Source organism: Micromys minutus (genome assembly GCF_963924665.1).
Source record: "Micromys minutus genome assembly, chromosome: 13".
Taxonomy (NCBI): Eukaryota; Metazoa; Chordata; class Mammalia; order Rodentia; family Muridae; genus Micromys; species Micromys minutus.
Window position 1 is genome coordinate 59269772 of NC_137982.1, and position 24352 is coordinate 59294123.

At 35.5% G+C, this 24352-nt stretch overlaps 1 pseudogene across 1 annotated transcript; it reads right to left on the reverse strand.

Moving 5' to 3' along the window:
- Positions 1-13574: 13574 nt before the first annotated feature.
- LOC308429264 (olfactory receptor 4C15-like) lies at positions 13575-14505 on the reverse strand (annotated as a pseudogene). The gene has a single exon. The product of its transcript is annotated as an olfactory receptor 4C15-like (transcript).
- Positions 14506-24352: the final 9847 nt, after the last annotated feature.

Here is a 24352-nt window from a genome sequence, read left to right on the forward strand (position 1 = left end):
CATGTTAAAAGACCTGGAAAGAACAGGAATCCAAAGCCCATACTTAAACATAATAAAAGCAATATACAGCAAACCAACAGCCAACATCAAACTTAATGGCAAGAAACTTGAAGCAATCACACTAAAATCAGGGACTTGACAAGGCTGCCCACTCTCCCCCTACCTATTCAACATAGTACTGGAAGTCCTGGCTGGAGCAATTAGACAGCTAAAGGAGATCAAGGGGATACAAATCGGAAAGGAAGAGATAAAAACATCACTCTTTGCCGATGACATGATAGTGTACTTGAGTGACCCTAAAAATTCCACCAGAGAACTCCTACAGCTGATAAACAAGTTCAGCAAAGTGGCTGGATACAAAATTAACTCAAACAAGTCAGTAGCATTCCTGTACTCAAAGGACAAACATGTGGAGAAAGAAATTAGGGAAAATGTACCCTTCACAATCGTTACAACAACTATGAAATACCTTGGTGTGACTCTAACTAAGCAAGTGAAGGACCTGTATGACAAGAACTTCAAACCTCTAAAGAAAAAAATTGAGGAGGATCTCAGAAAATGGAAAGATTTCCCATACTCATGGATTGGAAAAATCAACAACTTAAAAATGGCCATCCTACCAAAAGCAGTCTACAGATTCAATGCAATCCCCATCAAAATTCCAACCCAGTTCTTCATGGAATTGGAAAGATCAATGTGCAATTTCATATGGAATAACAAAAGACCTAGAATAGTGGAATCCATCCTCAACAACAAAAAAACATCTGGGGGAATCACTGTCCCTGAACTCAAGGTATATTACAAGGCAATTGTGCTGAAAACTGCATGGTACTGGTACAGAAATAGGCATGTGGATCAATGGAATAGAATAGAAGATCCAGAAATGAGCCCTCATTAATATGGTCACTTGATTTTTGATAAAGAAGCAGTAAACATTCAATGGAAATAGGACAGCCTATTCAACAAATGGTGCTGGTCCAACTGGCACTCAGCATGCAAAAGAATGAAAATAGACCCGTTCTTATCTCCTTGTACAAAGCTCAAGTGTAAGTGGATCAAAGATCTCCACATTAAACCAGATACACTGAAACTATTAGATGAGAAAGTAGGGAAAACCTTAGAACACATAGGTACAGGAGAAAATTTCCTGAACAAAACACCAATGGCTCAACCTCTAAGGTCAATGATTAACAAATGGGACTTAATGAGATTGCAAGGTTTCTGTAAGGCTAAGGACATCGTCAAGAAAACAAAACAGCAACCAACAGAATGGGAAAAGAACTTTACCAACACCACATCAGATAGAGGCCTAATATCCAAGGAATACAAGGAACTCAAAAAGCTAGACACCAGAAAATCAAATAACCCTATTAAAAAATGGGGTACAGAGCTAAACAAAATGTTTTCAGTTTAGGAACACTGAATGGCCTAGAAACATCTGATGAAGTGCTCCACATCCTTAGCCATCAGGGAAATGCAAATCAAAACAACCCTGAGATTCCACCTCACATCAGTCAGATTGGCCAAGATCCAAAACTCAGATGACAGCAGATGCTGGCTAGGCTGCGGAGAAAGAGGAACACTTCTCCACTGCTGGTGGGGTTGCAAGCTAATACAACCACTCTGGAAATCTGTCTGGCGATAACTCAGAAAATTGGATATAGTACAACCTGAAGACCCAGCTATTCCACTTCTGGGCATATGCCCCAGAGACACTTTAATACACAACAAAGATATATGCACCACAATGTTCATAGCAGCTCTATTTATAATAGCCAGAAGCTGGAAGTAACCCAGATGTCCTTCAGAAGATGAATGGATACAAAAATTGTGGTACATATACACAATGGAATACTACTCAGCCACCAGAAACAATGACTTAACCAAATTCTTAAGAAAATGGCTGCATCTAGAGAATATCATCCTGAGTGTGATAACCCAGTCACAAAAGAACAGACATAATACGTATTCACTGATAGTGGGATGCTAACCCCAGAGGCTTGCACTCCCCCAGAAACAACTCACAGACTGTATGAAGTCCAAGAAATAAAGAAAACAAAGAAATATACATATATTTACAAAACAAGAAGACTTTGACTATTTCCATGTTGCGTTTTGTTTTTCATGTACTTTACGCTTATTGTAACTATTAGGTTTTCAATGCATACTGTCAAGCCCTTGAAAAAAATCAAGTACTGACTAAAAATATATTCACATGGTTTTATGTAAAAATTAGTTTAATGTCTGAAAAAACAGTACTGACAAAAATGTATAATTTTAAGCAAAAAATGTTTAAAATCTGTACATTTATCTTTGTTTTGTAAAATAAAGTCATTTTAAATAAATAAATAAATAAATAAATAAATAAATAAATAAATAAATAAATAAATAAGAAGATCCAGAAATGAACCTGCACAATAAGGTCATTTGATCTTTGACAAATGACTAAAAATATTCAATCGAAAAAGGACAGAATCTTCAACAAATGGTATTGTGTCAACTGGCACTCAGCATGCAGAAGAATGCAAATTGATCCTTTCTTATCTCCGTGTACAAAGCTCAAGTACAAGTGGATCAAAGATCTCCACATAAAATCAGGTAAACTATTAGAATAGTAATTGGGGGAAAGCTTAAAACACATAGGCACACGGGAAAACTTCCTGAAGAGAACACCAATGGCTTGTGCTCTAAGTCCAAGAATCAGTAAATAGGATTTCTTGAAATTGCAAAGTGTAATCTGTAACCCTTTAAGGCTAAGGACACAAAATGACAAAATGACAGCCAACAGACTGGGAAAGAATCTTTACCCCATATCACATCTGATAAAAGTCTAATATCTAATATATACAAAGAACACAAGAAGTTAGAATCAAACATTCCTATTAAAACATGGGGTATGGAGCTAAACAAAAAATTCTCAATTCTGGAATATTGAATGGCTGAGAAGCACATAAGGATGTGTTCAACATTCCTAGTCATCAGCAAATCAAAACAATCCTGAGGTTCCACCTCACACCAGTCAGAATGGTTAAGATCAAAAACTCAGATAACAGCAGATGCTGGCAAGGATGCAAAGAAAGAGAAACACTTCTCCACTGTTGGTAAGGTTGTAAGCTGGAAATCAGTCTGGAGGTTCCTCGGAAAATTGGACATAGTCCTAACTAAAGAGCCAGTTATTTCACTTCTGGGCATATACCCCAAAGATGTTTCAACACATAATAAGGGCAAATGCTCCACCATGCACATAGCATCTTTATTTGTAGTAGCCAGAAGCTGGAAACAACCTAGATTCCCTTGGATAGATGAATGGATACAGAAAGTGTAGTACATTTACCCAATGGAGTACTACTCAGCTATTAGAAACAATGACTTTACAAAATTCCTAAGCAAATCAGTAAAATAGAGAATATCATCCTGAGTCAGATAAACCAGTCACAAAAGAAAATACATGGTATTCATTCACTGATAATTGGATACTAGCATCAGAAAGCTCTGAATACTCAAGAAACAACGCACAGACCATATGTAGCTCAAAAAGAAGAAATGCCAAAATGTGGAAGCTTCAATCCTTCTTAGAAAAAAAAAAATAAGTGTGTAGCACCCTCACTGAGTGTGGTACACCTAGACATTAAACATTAAAAATTCAAGAGCTAAGAATGCACCCTGGTGGCAATTTTTGTTATTTAAACATTATCATGTTTAATCTTTACACACCATGAAAATTTTGATTATTTCCATGTTATGGTTTATGTTATATGTACTTTATCCTCATTGTAACTAATAAGTTTTCAGTGAATAGTATCAAGCCTTAAAAAATCAAGTACTGACTAAAAATATCTTCATATAGTTTTCTATAATTTTTTTAAAACCTGTACATTTATCTGTTTTTAAAATAAAATTGAAAATTAAAATTATACTGAAAAATTCCATTAAAAAAGAATTTCAGTAAAAAATGTATTACTTTAGTTTATTCTAGGAATTTATTTTAAAAGTGGTCAAAATGAAATTAGGAAGATATTATCTAACTTGGCTTCTCCTTCACTGTCTATCATTGCGGGAAGTTGAGGAAGAAATTCAAGTAGAAACTTGCAGGTAGGACATAAAGCAGACACCATGGAAGCACACTGCTTACAGGTTTGTACACCTAGATTATTCAATTTTATTTCTAATAAATCTCAAGACTACTTTCTCAGGAATTCTACTACCTTGGTGTAGGAAACTTCCATACCAATTACCAATCAAGGAAATATCCACAGTCTTGGCTACAAGTCAATATGATGGGACCATTTTCTAAATTAATGCTTACTCTACTCTAATGAGTTTAGTTTCTACTAGAAAAAAAGAAACAATTATAGTCTAAAGATATCAAATGAATTTTATTAAAAATATATTTCTCTTCCTTATTAAGATTTATTCTAAAGTATGTTGTAAGACTATTTGAATAATGTCCATTCACTGCTTTCATTAATTTCTTTCTTGGTTGGTTTGTTGTTTATGTATAGAAAATTTACTAATTTGTTTTCTGTGCATGTCTGTATTGTGTCCTGCTCCTCTGCCGAATGATTTTAAGTGATGTAGAAAAGTTTGAATTTTTTTTTTTTTTTTTTTTTGGTTAGTTGGCTTGGTTTTGGTTTTGGTTTGTTTGGTGTGTGTATAAAACAATATTGTCTGAAAATAAGTAATACTATATTTGTGTCATGATACACATTTCCTGAAACTAGCCAAAAGTTTGCAAGCAAACTTAAAGAAAAATTTCCATAAATATTGTAAAAGTATGTTCATACAGGTTGAAACCTATGCATATGGTTTTGTATATTCTTCTGAATCATATGGAGTTAATAAACATACCTTTTCTTTAAACATCTAGTAAAGTTTGTTATAAAGAATTTCTTATTCCTTTCCCATACTACATTTTTCTGTTCTTCAGTGTACATATAACAAGCCCCTTTCTTAGGCACAGGAATTAGACACAGAGAAGACTGGAACAGACTTGAAACTGAAATATGCACAACATACCAGACAGAAAAGAAGAATATACATATTAGAAACAGAGAACAGACAGCAGACACACCACTTACCACAAAATATAGACAGGCAGAAAAACACAGAAAGATAGAAATAAATTATGGACTCACTCTGTCAAAATAATGCCTGAATGATCTTTTTTTTTTTCTTTTTGTCACTGGTATTTAATGTGACGTTTACACATTTTGATACCTCTTCTCTAATTCCTTTTAATCATTAATTGATACACCAAAACTGAGTTCTGTACATTTTTCCCTGTGGAAATTCTGATGTGCTTATACAGTTCCATGTGTCTGGCAGTTAAAGTCAATGAGAAAAACACGGTATTAATATTCAGAAATTGCCTTACCATAAGATTCAGTTGATGGATAGTGTTGTTAATCTGAACAGGAAGTGTTTAACAGTAAGTTAATTTCCAATAAATTCCTCTTGATAATGAACCAAAACATAACCATGAAGGGACAAATATTCTCAACTGATAAGATTAAAAATATAATTATTTTTTTACATACAATGCTACAAATATTTTAATCAAATAACACATTGAATCAATTGACATTTTGAAAATTAACTTTACATCTGCTGATGCTGACATCTATACATTAGGTCATTATCTTTGCCTTCTTTCTTTCATGAAATTAATACCTTTAAGCTTCTTGTGTTTTAAGGAATAGGTGGTCTATATCGCTGTTTCTCTATACTAATCAGTTCCCAGAGCTCATTAGAGTGGGATAATCACATCATCCAAGAAAAATTCTAGAGCTGTTCTCATGCATTTAATCTGTCATGAAATTGAAGAAGCAAGTCATATTTTTTTAGCAGACATGAACAGACTACATTACAATGAAGCCAGATGATGCAGGAAATCTAGAGGACAGATCCTAAGGACTTTCTCTGCATTTATAGGTTATAAGGTATCAGTGTGTCAATTAGATACCTGATTCTAGGGCCAAAGACATTAACTCCCATTGATGAAAGCAGGAAAGGAAATAACACATGAAAGGTAAATAAATAAAATAGCCAATAAAAATGAACGGAAAAGAAACCTATTTTTCGTAGAATGATTTTTTATTTCTCTTGTCCAAATGTACATTATTTTGTCAACCAAATTGTTAAAAGAGGCATAGTTATTACAAGAATGAATTGAAATACTTAAAACATAAAAACCTTACAATAAAGTAATTATAAAATAAAATTGAACTGAATTTAATTTTATTTTTTTTTAAAAACTTAATTTTAAAAAAACGAAGATAAATGTACAAATTTTAAACATTTTGCATAAAAGTATAGGAATACATTTTTTTCAGTCCTTGTTTTTTTTAAAGGTTTGATAGTGTACATTAAGATCGTACTAGATACAATGAGCATAAAGTATATGTAAAACAGGATGTAACCTGGAATTAGTCAAAGTTTTATTAGTGTGTAAGGATTAAGCATAATTTTTTCTTTTCTATTTTTTTAACTTTTCTTAAACTTCATATAGTCTGTGAGTTTTTTCTGAGGTGTTCAGAGCTTTCTGGGGTTAGTATAAAATTACCAGTGACTTCACATTATATCTGTTCTTTTGTGACTATATTACCTCATTCAGGATGATATTCTCTAGAAGTATCCATTTTCTTAAGAATTTCATAAAGTCATTGTTTCTGATAGCTGGGTAGTACTCCATTGTGTAAGTGTATCACAATTTTATATCCATTCATCTACTGAAGGACATTTGGATTCTTTCCAGCTTCTGGCTATTATAAATAGAGCTGCTATGAACATGATGTTACATGTTGACTTTGTTGTATGTTGCAGAATCTCTGGGGTATATGCCCAGAAGTGGAATAACTGATCTTCAAGTAGTATTATGTCCAATTTTCTGAGGAATCACCTGACTGATTTCCAAAATGGTTGTACAAGTTTACACCCCCACAAACAGTGGGATTGAACATTGATGCAAATATACTCAACAAAATCCTTGCATACTGAATCCAAGAACACATCAAAATGATCATTTAATTTCCAAGTTGGCTTCATCCCTGGGATGCAGTAATGTTTTTTTTTTTTTTTTTTTTTTTTTTTTTTTTTTTTTGGTGGAACAAGACATTTCATTTACCATTACCCTGTAATCACATCACATGGTTATCAAGCACAAAGACTATATTGGCAGTTACAGAATAAGTTTGGCGACTCATCTTGGGATTGGATATTCTTTTTTTTTTAAACTTTATTTTAAAAAAAAGAAAGATAAAAGAAAAATAAATTTAAACATTTTTGCATAAATGTATACAAATACATTTTTGTCAGTTCTTAGATTTTTTTTTTTTTATTTTTTAAGGTTTGATACTCTGCATTAAGGTCTTACTAGTCACAATTAGCAAAAAGTACATGTAAAACAGGATGTAACCCGGAATTAGTCAACGTTTTCTTGGTGTGTAAGGATTGAGCATGTCATTTTTGTTTTTTGTTTTTTTTTTTTTTCTTTCCTTTTTTTTTTTTTTTTTTTTGAACTTCACACAGTCTGTGAGTTGTTTCTGGGGCAATCCGAGCATCTGGGGTTAGCATCCCACTCTCAGTGACTGCATATTATGTCTGTTCTTTTGTGACTGGGTTATCTCACTCAGGATGATATTCTCTAGATGCAACCATTTTCTTAAGAATTTGGTTAAGTCATTTTTTCTGATGGCTGAGTAGTATTCCATTGTGTAAATGTACCACAATTTTTGTATCCATTCATCTACTGAAGGACATCTGGGTTCATTCCAGCTTCTGGGTGTTATAAATAGAGCTGCTATAAACATTATGGTGCATGTATCATTGTTGTATAATGAAGTGTCTCTAAGGTATATGCCCAGAAGTGGAATAGCTGGATCTTCAGGTAGTTCTATGTCCAATTTTCTGAAGAATCACCACACTCATTTCCAGAGTGGTTGTATCAGTTTACAACCCCACCAACAGTGAAGAAGTATTCCTCTTTCTCTGCAACCTCGCCTGCATCTGCTATCATCTGAGTTTTTGATCTTGGCCAATCTGACTGGTGTTAGGTGGAATCTCAGAGTTTTTTTTGATTTGCATTTCCCTGATGGCTAAGGATGTAGAGCCCTTCCTTAGATGTTTCTCAGCCGTTCGATACTCCTTAATTGAGAATGTTTTGTTTAGCTTTAACCCATTTTTTAATAGGGTTGTTTGATTCTCTGGTGTCTAGCTTTTTGAGTTCTTTGTATACCTTGGATTTTAGGCCTCTATCTGATGTGGAGTTGGTAAAGATCTTTTCCCATTCTGTTGGCTACCGTTTTGTTTTCTTCACAATGTCCTTAGTCTTACATGTACTTTGCAATCTCATTAAGTGCCATTTATCAATTTTTGACCTTAAAGCAGGAACCATTGGTGTTCTCTTGAGTGTATTTTCTCCTGTGCCTATGTGTTCTAAGGCTTTCCCTACTTTCTCATCTAATAGTTTCAGTGAACCTGGTTTAATGTGGAGATCTTTAATCCACTTACACTTGATCTTTGTACAAGGCTATAAAAAAGGGTCTATTTCCATTCTTCTGCATGCTGAGTGCCAGTTGGACCAGCACCATTTGTTCAATAGGCAGTTCTTTTTTCATTGAATGTTTACAGCTCCTTTGTCAAAAAATCATGTGACCCTATATGTGAGGGCTCATTTCTGGAACTTCTATTCTATTTCATTGTTCCACATGCCTATTTCTGTCCCAGTCCCTTGCAGTTTTAGGCACATTTGCCTTGTAATATAGTTTGAGGTCAGGGATAGTGATTCCCACAGATGTTTTCTTGTTGTTGAGGATGGATTTCACTATTCTAGGTCTTTTGTTATTACACATGAAATTGCACATTGATTTTTCCAACTCAATGAAGAAATGGGTTGGAATTTTGATGGGGATTGCATTGAATCTGTAGATTGTTTTTAGTAGGATGTCTATTTTTAAAATATTGATCCTTCCAATCCATGAGAAGGGGAGATCTTTCCATTTTTTGAGATCTTCCTCGATTTCCCTCTTTAGAGGTTTGAAGTTCTTGTCATACAGGTACTTCACTTGCTTAGGTAGAGTCACACCAAGGTATTTCATAGGTTTTGTGACTATTGTGAAGGGTTTCTTTTCCCTAATTTCTTTCTCTACATGTTTTTACTCTGAATATAGGAACACTACTGATTTGTTTGAGTTAATTTTGTATCCAGACACTTTGTTGAACTTGTTAATCAGCTGTCAGTGTTCTCTGGTGAAATTTTTGGGGTCACTTAAGTACACTATCATGTCATCTGAAAAGAGTGATGTTTTTCCTTCTTCCTTTCCGATTTGTATCCCATTGATCTCCTTTTACTGTCTATTTGCTCCAGCCAGGACTTCCAGTACTATTTTGAATAGGTAGTGGAGAGTAGCCACCCTTGAGGAATCCCTGATTTTAGTGGGATTGCTTCAAGATTCCCACCAATAAGTTTGATGTTGGTTGTTGGTTTGCTCTATATTGCTTTTATTATGTTTATGTATGGACCTTGGATTCCTGTTCTTTCCAGGGCTTTTTATATTAAAGTGTGGTGAATTTTGTCAAATGCTTTCTCAGCATCTAGTGAGATGACCATGTGATTTTGTTCTTTGAGTTTGTTTATATGGTGCATTAAATTGATGGATTTTTTCATATTAAACCATCCCTGCATCCCAGGGATGTGCCCTACTTGGTCATGGTGAATGATCGTTTTGATGTGCTCCTGGATTCGGTTAGCAAGAATTTTGTTGAGTATTTTTGCATCAATGTTCATAAGTGAGATTAGTCTGAAGTTCTCTTTCCTTGTAGGGTCATTGTGTGTTTTAGGACCGAGGGTTATTGTAGCCTCAAAAAAAAAGAGTTAGGTATTGTTCCATCTGATTCTACTTTGTTGAATAGTTTAGAGCTATTTGTGTCCTGTCAGCACTAAATGTTTGATAAAATTCTGCACTGAGCCCATCTGTACCTGGGCTTTATGTGGATAGGAGGCTTTTGATGACTGATTTTATTTCTTTTGGTGTTATGGGATTATTTAGATGGTTTACCTGATCCAGGTTTAACTTTAGTATTTGATATCTGTCTAGGCATTCATTCATTTCTTTGAGATTTTCCAACTTTGTTTAGTATAGTCTTTTATAGTAGGATCTGATGATTTCTTGAATTTCCTCAATTTCAGTAATTATGTCTCCACTTTCATTTCTGATTTTGTTAACTTGGGTACTTAACTCTCTTGTTAGTCTGGCTAAGGGTTTATCAATCTTGTTAATTTTCTCAAAGAACCAGCTCTTGGTTTTGTTGATTCTTTCAATGGTTCTTTTTGTTTCTATTTGGTCTATTTCTGTCCTAAGTTTGATTATTTCTTTCTGTCTACTCCTTTTGGTTATATCTGCTTCCTTCTGTTCTAGAGCTTTCAATTGTGCTGTCAGGTTGTTAATGTATGCTCTCTGCAGTTTTTTTTTGGAAGCACTCAGAGCTATTTGTTTTCTTCTCAGTACTGCTTTTATTGCATCCCATAGGTTTGCGTATGTTGTGTTTTCATTTTCATTAAATTCTAGAATCAATAGAATTGAATGAATTGAATTGAATCCTTAATTTCTTTCTTTATTTCTTCTCTGACCCTGCTATTGTTTAATAGAGCATTGATTAGTTTCCATGTGTATATGGGCTTTTTTTTTCTTTTTTGTTATTAAAGACCAGCCTTAGACCATGGTGATCTGAAAGGATGCATGTTAGTATTTTGAGCTTCTTGTATCAATTGAGGCTCATTCTGTGTCCAATTATGTGGTCAATTTTTGAGAATGTGCCATGAGGTGCTAAGAAGAAGGTGTATTCTTTTTTTTTTTTTTTTAGGATGATATGTTCTATAGATATCTATTAATTCCAGTTGGTTCATAGTCTATGCTAGTCTTACAGTGTCCTTGTTCAGTTTCTGTTTCCATGATCTGTCCATTGGTGAGAGTGAGGTAATAAAGTCTCCCACTATTATTGTGTGGGGTAAAATGTATTTTTTGAGCTTTAGCAAGATTTCTTTTATGAATATGGGTGCTTTTGTATTTGGAGCATATATGTAAAGCATTGAGAGTTCCTACTGACTGTTTTCTCCTGTAATGAGTAAAAAGTGTCCTTCCTTATCTTTTTTGATAACTTTTGGTTGGAAATTTACTTTATTCGATATTAGAATGGCCACTCCATCTTGCTTCTTGGGGCCATTTGCTTTGAAGTTTTTTTCCAACCTTTTATTCTGAGATAGTGTCTGTCTTTGTCTCTGAGATGAGTTTCCTGTATGCAGCAAAATGCTGGGTTTTGTTTATGTATGAAGTCTGATAGCCTATATCTTTTTATTGGGGAACTGAGTCCATTTATTTTAACAGATATCAAGGAACAGTGGTTGTTGTTTCCTGCTATTATTGCTGTTGGAGGTAGAATTGTGCCTGTGTGTTTTTCTTATTTTGGTTTTCTTGCTTAAGTAATTTCTTCTTTTTACTAGGAATTCGTTCCTCTCATTGTATTGGGTTTTCCACCTATAATTCATTGTAGTGCTGGTTTTGAGGTCATATATTGTGTAAATTTAGTTTTGTTTTGGAATATCTTAGTCTCTCCATCTATAGTGATTGAGAGTTTTGCTGGGTATAGCAGCTTGGGCTGATACTTGTGCTCTCTTTGGGTCTGCATGATGTCCAGGATATTCTAGCTTTCATACTCTCTGTTTAGAAATTGGTTGTGAGTCTGATTGGTCTGCCTTTATATGTTACATGATATTATTCCCTTACTGGTTTTAGTATTCTTTCTTTGCTCTTGGCACTTGGTGTTTTAAATATTATGTGTCAGGATGAATTTATTTTTCTGGTCCAGTCTATTTAGAGTTCTGTGGGCTTCTTTTATGCTCTTTGTCATCTTATTTTTAAGGGTAGGGAAGTTTTCTTCTACAATTTTATTGAAGATATTTACTGTGAATGTTAGTTGATATTCTTTGCCCTTTTCTATTCCTATTATCCCTTTGTTTGGTCTTCTCATTGTGTCCTAGATCTCCTGGACATTTTGGGTTAGGATATTTCTGGTTTTTGCATCTTCTCTGACTGTTTTGTCTATGTTTTCAATGTTGTCTTTGGCTCCCAAGATTCTCTCTTCCATCTCTTGTAGTCTGTTGTAAATGCTTGCATCTGTGACTCCTGATTTCTCTTTTAGGTTTTATACCTTTAGGGTTGTCTCTTTTAGTGTTTTATTTATTGTGTCCATTTTGGTTTTAAATTACTTCTTCTATTTCTTCATCTCTTTGTTTCTGTTTCTCTTTGGTTCTTTGAGTTCTTTGAGTGTTTTCTTTTCTTTTTTCTTTTTTGTTTATTCTTTAAAAGCTTCTAATTCTTTATGCTTTTCTTCCCATTCTTGTTTAAGGATCCCCATCATCATCCTGAGGTATGATTTCCAACTTGTGTCTTCTTTTTCTGGAATGTTTGGCTTTCTGCTCTTTGCTATTATGATAATGCTGGGTTCTGTTGTAGCCAGGTTGTCTTGGTTTCCCTAGTGTTCGTTCTTTTGCTTTCCTCTTGTCATTCTGTTTTCTGTGTTCATATGTATTCTTGTTGTCAGTGATTGGTTCTTGCCTCTCCCTTGTACCTAGCTTGTGTCCCTGGATCTCTGCGTGTTCCTGGTGGCAGATGGCCTGAGCACTTGTTCTGCACGCACAGTCTACCAGCTTGAAACACACAAATCTGAAGCAGGGTTCCTGCTCTTCTGAATCAGTTGGGATGGAGGGAAATGCAGTTTGCACACACTCAGCAAAGATCTCTCTGATCCTTTGTTACTTGTAATGCCTTCTCACCAGACCTGTGTCACTGGATCTTTGCTGTTCCTGAATGCAGATGGCCTGAGCACCAGTTCTGCACCCAAGGGCAGCTGGCTGGATAGACAGCCCAATGCAGAGTTCCTGGTTCCCTGAACCAAGCAGGGGGCGCCACACATTCCGTGTGCTTGGCAGAGATCTCTCTGCTCCCTGGCTATTGGGATTGCCTTCTCCCCAGTCCTGGATCTCCCCCTTTAATTTTATATAACAATGTGGACTACTTAATTCAGAGTAAAACTATGAGCACAGGAACATATTTTACATTCCACTATTGAGGTACTTGGTATAAATTATCTAATTTCTTTTTTAAAATTCACTGCTCTATTTGCCCAACAAAGTACAAAATTATTTTTCATCATATTAAAAGTGTATTTTTGTTTGCTTGTGTGTGTATTACACATGTTATTTTACATGTTGTTTGTGTCTGTAAACATTCAGTAAGTTGTAAAACAAGGGATCAATTATGAGCATTTATATCATTCTACCTTATATTCTTGAGGCAAGTCTCCATTGAAACTTACACACACTGTTTGTCAAATACATTTGTGGAGACTAAAACCCCTGAGATATGCAAATTATTTTACACCAGTTCTAAATAGATTGTACTTTCACCCTTATATTCTGACATAAGTTATGAAAAACAAAACTCTTGTAATTATTTTGACAAGGCTAATCTTGTTTCCCATTGATTTATATCCCCAAAAGTGTAAAACCAATATTAAAATCAAACAAAAAAAAACTTTATTCTCTGACACATTTTTCTGATGGTATTTATCATTTTCTTTTTCCTGAAAGTGTAAAACATAGAATTGAGCAATGGTTTGAGAACATTGACAAATAAAAGTGTGTCTTTCTCAAAGGAGAATGCAGATGTGTCCCATGCATATATTAATATGCATGGAACAAGAAACAAAACCACAACAGTAACATGGGCTCCAAAGGTGGAAAGAGCTTTCCATTGACCTTCAGAACTGTGGGATCTCAGAGAGAACAAAATGACAGCATAGGATATAATCAACAAGGAGCAAATCATGATGTAGATAGCACCACTGTTTGCAAACACCAAAAGAACAAATATATGAGTGTCAGTGCAGGCAAGTTTCAGCAATGGAAACAAGTCACACATATAATGAACAATGACGTTGGGTCCACATAAAGGCAGCTGTAATGTGAATATAACTTGTATGATAGCATGAAAGCAGCTCCCTACCCAGGATATTGCTACTAAAATGCTACAGAGCCTCCGGGTAAGGATGGAAGAATAGTGCAATGGCTTGCAAATAGCCACATAGTGGTGAAGAGCAATGGATGCTAGGACAATCATTTCTGTCCCTGAGAAGAAATGGACTGAAAAAAGGTGTGTCATGCAACAGCCAAAAGAAATGATATTCTTCTCATGTAAGAAGTCTACAATCATCTTGGGTGTAACAGTAGAAGAGATACATATATCCAGGAAGGACAGGAAGTCCAAAAAGAATTATATGGGAAAGCCCAGCAGTGCAGGGGTGTACATGATGGTCACTACAATTATCATATTGTCACCTATAGTTGCAAGATAGACAAATAAAAGCACAAAAAACAGTATGTTTTCAATGTTTGGGTTCTTAGAAATCCCCAAGGTTATGAACTCAATAAACAAAACTCTGATTTTGCATAATTCTAAGAGAGTAAAAGTAAATTTTCTTCGTATAAATCTTCATTTATGAAAAAATGCTTCATATACATGTATATACATATACATTTCCCCATGAATAAAAATATATTCTATGCAAATGAATATATTTGCATTGAGGACTCTATTGTAATTTAAGGTAAATATTAAAAAAATGGAGGATGTAATTAAATTATTTGAATTTATTAAAGATAAATTTTTATATTGTAAATAAGCTGTGTATTAAATTTTAATTACGCATACATCCACTATATGAGTGGAGTAAAATACTGTAACTTTGCATCATCAGCTTTTGTAAATCACTTTGGTTTTTATGGTATGAATATTAAAGTATATTTTAAAGCTATATTTTAGATTTGAAAAACTCAAGGACAGAAGGGCATATCTTGCAATGACTTGTTGGAGAATTAGTCTAAAAAACAGTAAAAGATCCAGCCGGAAAGGCGGCTCCAGCCAGAAAGGCGGCTCGTACAGGCTGAGCTACTGAGACCTGGAACAGATCTTAGGAACTTCTGTTCCCACCCGGAGAGGACTTCAGGTCGCAGAGCAGAGCCTGGCCCAACCACCAGCCGGAAAGGCGGCTCCAGCCAGAAAGGCGGCTCATACAGGCTGAGCAACTGGTGAGTGGGAGACCTAGGCTGCGGGGGAGCAGAGGGATCTCTGCTGAGTGCACACGGAAAGGGCACCCCCTGCCCTGACCTGCCCTGTCCTCCCCGATCCAGTAACCGGGAACAGATCTTAGGAACTTCTGTTCCCACCCGGAGAGGACTTCAGGTCGCAGAGCAGAGCCTGGCCCAACCACCAGCCGGAAAGGCGGCTCGTACAGGCTGAGCTACTGTGACCAGGAACAAATCTTAGGAACATCTGTTCCCACCCGGAGGTGACTTCAGTACGCAGAGCAGAGCCTGGCCCAGCTGCCACCCGGAACCTGGGCTGCTGGGGAGTAGAGAGATCTCTGAGGAGTGCACACGGAAAGTGTACCAGGGACACAGACCAGATACAAGGGAAAGACAAGAACATATCACTGACAACAAAATGGTAAGAGGAAAGAGAAAGAGTATATCCCAAGGAAACCAAGACAATCTAGCAACACCAGAACCCAGCTCTCCGATAGTAGCAAACATAGGAATTCCAAACACTCCAGAGAAAGAAGACACAGACCTAAAAACATGCCTCAAGACGCTGATAGAGTTACTTAAACAAGAAAGGGAAGAAAAGCAAAAAGATTCAGAAGCTTTTAAAGAAGAAACAAGAAAAACACTCAAAGAACTCAAAGAACGAGACGAAAACAGAACCAAGGAAATAAAGGAATGGAAGAGAGAAATTAAAACAGAAATTGACACAATAAAAAAAGCGCTAAAAGAGATAACCCTAGAGTCAGAACACCAAAAAAAGAAATCAGGAGTCACAGAAGCAAGCATTTCCAACAGATTACAAGAGATCGAGGAGAGAATCTCGGGGGCAGAAGACAACATTGCAAACATAGACAAAACAGCCAGAGAAGATGCAAAAAACAAAAAGCTCCTAACCCAAAATGTCCAGGAAATACAAGACACAATGAGAAGACCTAACCTAAGGATAATAGGAATAGAAGAGGGAGAAGAGTATCAACTAAGAGGCACAGTAAATATCTTCAACAAAATCATAGAAGAAAACTTCCCTACCCTCAAGAATGAGATGACCACGAACATAAAAGAAGCCTTCAGAACTCCAAATAGGTTGGACCAGAAAAGAAATAACTCCCGACACATAATAGTAAAAACATCAAGTGCCCAAAGTAAAGAAAGAATACTAAAAGCAGTAAGGGAAAAAGGTCAGGTAACATATAAAGGCAGACCAATCAGACTCACACCCGATTTCTCAACAGAGACTATGAAAGCTAGAAGGGCCTGGACAGACATCATGCACTCCTTAAGAGAGCACAAGTGCCAGCCCAAGCTGCTATACCCAGCAAAACTATCAATCACCATCGATGGAGAGACAAAGATATTTCAAGACAAATCAAAATTCACACAATATCTGACCACAAACCCAGCACTACAACGAATTATAGGTGGAAAACCCAATACAAGGAGGGAAAATACAGCCTAGTAAAAAAAATATAACTCATAAACAAGAAAACTAAAAGAAGAAAAAAAACACGGACACAACTCAACCCAAAAAAGCAAAAATGGCAGGATACAGAAACAACTATTCCTTGATATCTATTAACATAAATGGGCTCAACTACCCAATAAAGAGACACAGACTATCAGACTGGATACATAAACAAAATCCAGCCTTTTGCTGCATACAGGAAACTCATCTCAGAGACAGAGACAGACACTATCTCACAGTAAAAGGGTGGGAAAAAAACTTCCAAGCAAACAGCTCCCAGAAGCAAGTGGGAGTGGCCATTCTAATATCGAATAAAGTAAATTTCCAACCAAAAGTTATCAAAGAAGATAAAGAAGGAAACTTTTTACTCATTACCGGAGAAATCTGTCAGGAGGAACTCTCAATCCTTAACATATATGCTCCAAATAAAAAATCACCCACATTCATAAAAGAAACTCTACTAAAGCTCAAAAAATACATCTCACCCCACACAATAATAGTGGGAGACTTTAACACCCCACTCTCACCAATGGACAGATCAGGGAAACAAAATCTGAACAAGGACACTGCAAAACTAGCAGAGACTTTGAACCAACTAGAATTAATAGATATATACAGAACATACTATCCTAAAGTAAAAGAATACACCTTCTTCTCACCACCCCATGGCACCTTCTCGAAAATTGACCATATAATTGGACACAGAACGAGCCTTCATCGATATAAGAAGATTGAAATACTCCCATGCATCCTCTCAGATCACCATGGTTTACGGCTGGTCTTTAACAACAACAAAGACAACAAAATGCCCACATACACATGGAAACTAAACAACACTATGCTAAAGGATAGCAGGGTCAAAGAAGAAATAAAGAAAGAAATTAAGGATTTCTAGAATTCAACGAAAACGAAAACACAACATACCCAAACCTATGGGATGCAATGAAAGCAGTATTGAGAGGAAAACTCATTGCCCTAAGTGCTTCCAAGAAGAAACTGGAGAGAGCTCACATCAGCAACCTGACAGCACAGCTAAAAGCCCTAGAACAAAAGGAAGCAGATTTACCCAAAAAGAGTAGACGGCAAGAAATAATCAAAATTAGGGCAGAAATAGACCAAATAGAAACAAAAAAAACCATTGAAAAAATCAACAAAACAAAGAGTTGGTTCTTTGAGAAAATCAACAAGATTGATAAACCCCTAGCCAGACTAACTAAAGGGCAAAGAGAGAGTATCCAAATTAACAAATTCAGAAAGGAAAGTGGTGACATAACAACTGAAACTAAGGAAATTCAAGAAATCATCAGATCCTACTACAAAAACTTATACTCCACAAAATTGGAAAATCTGGAGGAAATGGACGAATTCCTAGATAGATACAAGGTACCAAAGTTGAACTAGGACCAAGTAAACCATCTAAATAACCCTATAACACCTAAAGAAATAGAAGAAGTCATCAAAAGCCTCCCAACCAAAAAAAGCCCAGGTCCAGACGGGTTCAGTGCAGAATTTTATCAGACATTTATTGGGGATATAACACCAACATTCACCAAGCTATTCCAAAAGATAGAATCAGATGGAATATTACCCAACTCATTTTTTGAGGCTACAATAACCCTTGTACCTAAGCCACACAAAGACCCTACAAGGAAAGAGAACTTCAGACCAATCTCACTTATGAACATTGATGCAAAAATACTCAACAAAATCCTTGCAAACCGAATCCAAGAACACATCAAAACCATCATTCATCATGACCAAGTAGGCTTCATCCCTGGGATGCAGGGATGGTTTAACATAAGGAAATCCATCAATGTAATTCACCATATAAACAAACTTAAAGACCAAAATCACATGGTCATCTCACTAGACGCTGAGAAAGCATTCGACAAAATCCAACACCCCTTCATATTAAAAGTCCTGGAAAGAACAAGAATCCAAGGCCCATATTTAAACATAATAAAAGCAATATACAGCAAACCAACAGACAACATCAAACTTAATGGCGAGAAACTTGAAGCAATCCCACTAAAATCAGGGACTCGACAAGGCTGCCCACTCTCTCCCTACCTATTCAACATAGTACTGGAAGTCCTGGCTGGAGCAATTAGACAGCAAAAGGAGATCAAGGGGATACAAATCGGAAAGGAAGAGATAAAAACATCACTCTTTGCCGATGACATGATAGTGTACTTGAGTGACCCCAAAAATTCCACCAGAGAACTCCTACAGCTGATAAACAAGTTCAGCAAAGTGGCCGGATTCAAAATTAACTCAAATAAATCAGTAGCCTTTCTATACTCAAAAAACAAACATGTGGAGAAAGAAATTGGGGAAAAGGTACCCTTCCCAATAGTTACAAAAACTATGAAATACCTTGGTGTGACTCTAACTAAGCAAGTGAAGGACCTGTATGACAAGAACTTCAAACCTCTAAAGAAAGAAATTGAGGAGGATCTCAGAAAATGGAAAGATCTCCCATGCTCATGGATTGGAAGGATCAACATCTTAAAAATGGCCATCCTACCAAATGCAATCTACAGATTCAATGCAATCCCCATCAAAATTCCAACCCAGTTCTTCATGGAATTGGAAAAATCAATGTGCAATTTCATCTGGAAAAACAAAAGACCTAGAATAGTGAAATCCATCCTCAACAACAAAAAAACATCAGCGGGAATCACTATCCCTGACCTCAAGCTATATTACAAGGCAATTGTGCTGAAAACTGCATGGTACTGGTACAGAAATAGGCAAGTGGATCAATGGAATAGAATAGAAGATCCAGAAATGAGCCCTCATGTATATGGTCACCTGATTTTTGACATAGGAGCACTAAACATTCAATGGAAAAAGGACAGCCTATTCAACAAATGGTGCTGGTCCAACTGGCACTCAACATGCAAAAGAATGAAAATAGACCCGTTCTTATCTCCTTGTACAAAGCTCAAGTGTAAGTGGATTAAAGATCTCCACATTAAACCTGATACACTGGAATTATTAGATGAGAAAGTAGGGAAAACTTTAGAACACATAGGCACAGGAGAAAATTTCCTGAACAAAACACCAATGGCTCAAGCTCTAAGGTCAAAGATTAACAAATGGGACTTAATGAGATTGCAAAGTTTCTGTAAGTCTAAGGACATCGTCAAGAAAACAAAATGGCAACCAACAGAATGGGAAAAGATCTTTACCAACACCACATCAGATAGAGGCCTAATATCTAAGGTGTACAAGGAACTCAAAAAGCTCGACACCAGAGAATCAAATAACCCTATTAAAAATGGGGTACAGAGCTAAACAAATCTTTCTCAGTTGAGGAACTCCGAATGGCCGAAAAACATCTGAGGAAGTGCTCGACATCCTTAGCCATCAGGGAAATGCAAATCAAAACAACCCTAAGATTCCACCTCACTCCATTCAGATTGGCCAAGATCCAAAACTCAGATGACAGCAGATGCTGGCGAGGCTGAGGAGAAATAGGAACACTTCTCTACTGTTGGTGGGGTTGCAAGCTAATACAACCACTCTAGAAATCGGTCTGGCGATACCTCAGAAAATTGAATATAGTACTACCTGAAGACCCAGCTATTCCACTTCTGGGCATATACCCAAGAGACACTTTAATACACAACAAAGATATATGCACCACAATGTTCATAGCAGCTCTATTTATAATAGCCAGAAGCTGGAAGGAACCCAGATGTCCTTCAGAAGACGAATGGATACAAAAATTGTGGTACATATACACAATGGAATACTACTCAGCCACCAGAAACAATGACTTAACCAAATTCCTAAGAAAATGGCTGCATCTAGAGAAGATCATCCTCAGTGAGATAACCCAGTCACAAAAGAACAGACATAATATGCAGTCACTGATAGTGGGATGCTAACCCCAGAGGCTTGCACTCCCCCAGAAACAACTCACAGACTGTATGAAGTCCAAGAAATAAAGAAAACAAAAACTAAAAAAAAAAAAAAAAAAAAAAAAAAAAAAAAAAAAAAAAACAATTCTAGGACAGAAAATAATAAAATAATGCATATTGTTTATTTAAAAAAAAAAAAAGAAAAGAAATGTTGTTAACTAGATGATATGTCACCTGTCCAATTATTCTCTACATGAAGTTTGTCTTAAATTCTAAAAAACTGATTAGGGTTGTACCCTGTATTACATGTACTGTCTGCTCATTGTTAAAAAAAAAATCTTTACACACCAAGAAAACTTTGACTATTAACAGGTTGCATCTTGTTTTACACGTCCTTTTTGCTCATTGTAACTGGTGGGATCTTGATCACACTATCAAACCTGTAAAAAAAAATAATTACTATCAAAAATGTATTATGTACTTTTATGCAAAAAAATGCTTAAACTCTGTACATTTATCTTTGTTCTTTAAAATAAAGTTGTAAAAAAAAAAACAGTAAAAGAAAAGGCAAATTATGTTTAGAAGCATACAAAAGTCCTGACTACATTTTAAGTTTGTTTAAAAATAAGAAATATACTGTAACCTTAACTAAATTATTCTGATGAACATTGTGGTGCATGTATCTTTGATGTATGTTGGAGTGTCTCTGGGGTATATGCCCAGAAGTGGTATAACTGGGTCCTCATGTAGTCCTATGTCCAATTTTCTGAGGAACCACCTGACTGATTTTCAGAGTAGTTGTACCAGTTTACAACCCCACTAACAGTGAAGAAGTGTTTGTCTTTCTCCACATCCTCGCCAGCATCTGCTGTCATCTGAATTTTTGATCTTAGCCATTTTGACTGGTATGAAGTGGAATCTCAAGGTTGAATTTGCATTTTCCTGATGCCTGAGGATATTGAGCACTTCATTAGATGCTTCTCTGTCATTTGATATTTCTCAATTGAGAAATTTTTTTTTAGATTTCTACTCCATTTTTAATAGGGTTGTTTGAGATGTCCTTCAGTAGATGAATGGATACAAAAATTGTGGTATATTTACACAATGAAATACTACACAGCTCTCAGAAACAATGACTTTATAAAATTCTTAAGAAAATAGATGCATCTAGAGAATATCATCCTGAGTGAGATAACCCAGTCACAAAAGAACAGACATAATATGCAGTAACTGATAATTGAATATTAACGCCAGAAGCTCTGATCACCCCAAAAACAACTTGCAGTCTATATTAAGTTAAAAAAAAAGAAAGGCCTAAAAAAATGAAAAATCATTATGCTTAATCTTTACACACGTTTGACTTTTTCCAGGTTACAACTTGTTTTATGTGTACTTTATGCTCATTGTAACTAGTCAGATTTTAAGGCATACTATCAAACCTTTAAAAAAAACTAAGTACTGACAAAAATGTATTTGTACACTTTTATGCAAAAATTCTTAAAATCTATACATTTATCTTTTTTTAAATAAAGTTGTTCAATTTAAAAATATATATTAAAACATAAAAAATATAAAACTATCATAAAAGCTATAATATTTAGACTATTACTATTCATTATTATTGTATGATATCATGTTATTATAATTAAAAAGCTAAAAATTAGGCATGAGGACAACACACATAAAATCGAATTTCCTCTCAATTTCTGAAAAAGATATCAAATTTTAAAGACACTCATCTAATTACCAAAATTGGAAGCAATAAATTGATTTCACAGGGCATCTTCATGAGAAATATTTCATTACAGTATAATTTTTCATTGATGATTATGTATTAACCTCAACCTTCTTCCAACTCATTTCTCTTTGGGTCTCAATCCATAATTTCATTTATAAAAACTCACTTTTTTATATTATTATTTATAAATATAGTAGATAATATGTATTATATTGACTTTAAATATTCCAAGATTTTTTACATACTGTCATTCATTTAAAAATCTGACAGGGGTAAAATGCCCTGCCAAGGGTGTCACACAACAGAAACTTTATTCACTGAGCTATCTCCAAAGCAGTGACCTAGTACTACTTAAGTACCAAGATATACCACTTCTTGTTATATAGCCAAAAGGTTTTCAATCATATAAGAAGAAAACATATTTCACTATATTCATAAGCCTTATTTATAAAATAACAGCTGGAAAGTATCCCATTGTTCTTTAACAAAGAAATGGATACAGAAAATGTGGTACATTTAAACAATGGAGTACTCAGCTATTAAAAACAATGACTTCATGAAATTCTTAGGTAAATGGATGGTTCTTGAAAAATATCTTACTGAGTGAGTTAACCCAATCACACACACAAAAAAAGACACACATTGTATGTACTCACCGTGGATATTTGCCTAAAAGCTTGGATTTCCAAAAATATAATTCACAGACCACATGCATCTCAAGAAGAAGGAGGAGCAAAGTACAGATGTTTCAGATCTTCTTTGAAGCAGGAACAGAAACATTCACAGAAGGAAATAAGGAGACAAAGTTTAAAGTAGAGACCTAAATAAAGGCCGTACAGAGACTACCCCCACCTGGAGAACCAGCGCATATACAGCCATCAAGCCCAGATAATATTGCTGATACCAAGAAGTACCTGGTGACAGGAGCCTGTTATAGCTGTCTCCTGGGAGGCTTTGCAATATCATGTCAAATACAGAGGCAGATGTTCATAGCCAACCTTTGAACTGAGAATGGAATTCCCAGTGAAGGAATTGGAAAGGATTGACAGAGCTGAAATGGTTTGTAACCCCATAAGAACAATATCAACCAACCAGAGCTCTCAGGTACTAAACCACTATCCAAAGAGTACATATGAGCAGACCTATGTCTCAAACTGCATATATAGCAGGGGATGGCCTTTTAGGAATCAATGGGAACAGAAACCCTAAGTCCTGCAATGGATTGATGTCCCTGTATAGGGGAATATTTGGGTAGAGAGACAGGGTGTAGGTGTGTAGGGGGGTACCCCAATAAAAGCTAGAGGAGGGAGATGTAATAGGAGATTTATGGGGTGGGGTGTAACAGGAAAAGGGGATAACATTTGAAATGTATATAAAATAAATCCAATAGAAATGTAAAACTAAAACTCACAATATTATTGGACAACAGTTTAAATACTTAAGATAACAACTCAAAAGAGTAAACATAACTCCAAAATAAAGTACTGGTAAGGTATTTATTAGCATTCAATAACTTAAATGCTTTATTTATCAGGAGGCACTGCTTAGCACCTCCCATGTTGGGGTCTGGTAACTGATTTTGGTAAAAAAAATAATAAAAATATTGTTTTTTTAAAGAAATTCTCAGTAAGGAAGATATTTATATATAAATATATATAAGGTATATAATTACAGAAGAATTTGTTCTGTCATAATTTTTTTATATTTTACATTCACTTATTTTTCATAATTCTGTGCACTTGCACCATGTCTTATGATAACAGTGGTCATCAGCATCTCTTCCTTTTCCACCCATCATATTCTTTTCTCACATGATCCCTTCTATATGTATGTCTCTGTTACTGACTTCTGAATTTACTCATAATGGCTTGTATGTGCATGTATAGGCCTTATTTCTAGACATGAACCACTTACCTGTGGTGCTGTAGGTAAAGAAAACACTACACACTTTTTCTACAACTTGAATTGTCAGGAGTTCTCAAGGTGGAGTAGGAAATCATGAGAAAATATTAAGTCAGTGATGGCATATTGCAAAGCCTTAACTGAAGCTTATAATATACTCTTTTCCATTCCATCTATTTCAGACAATATATTGTAGCATATCCTCCCACAGTTGAGAAATTAAT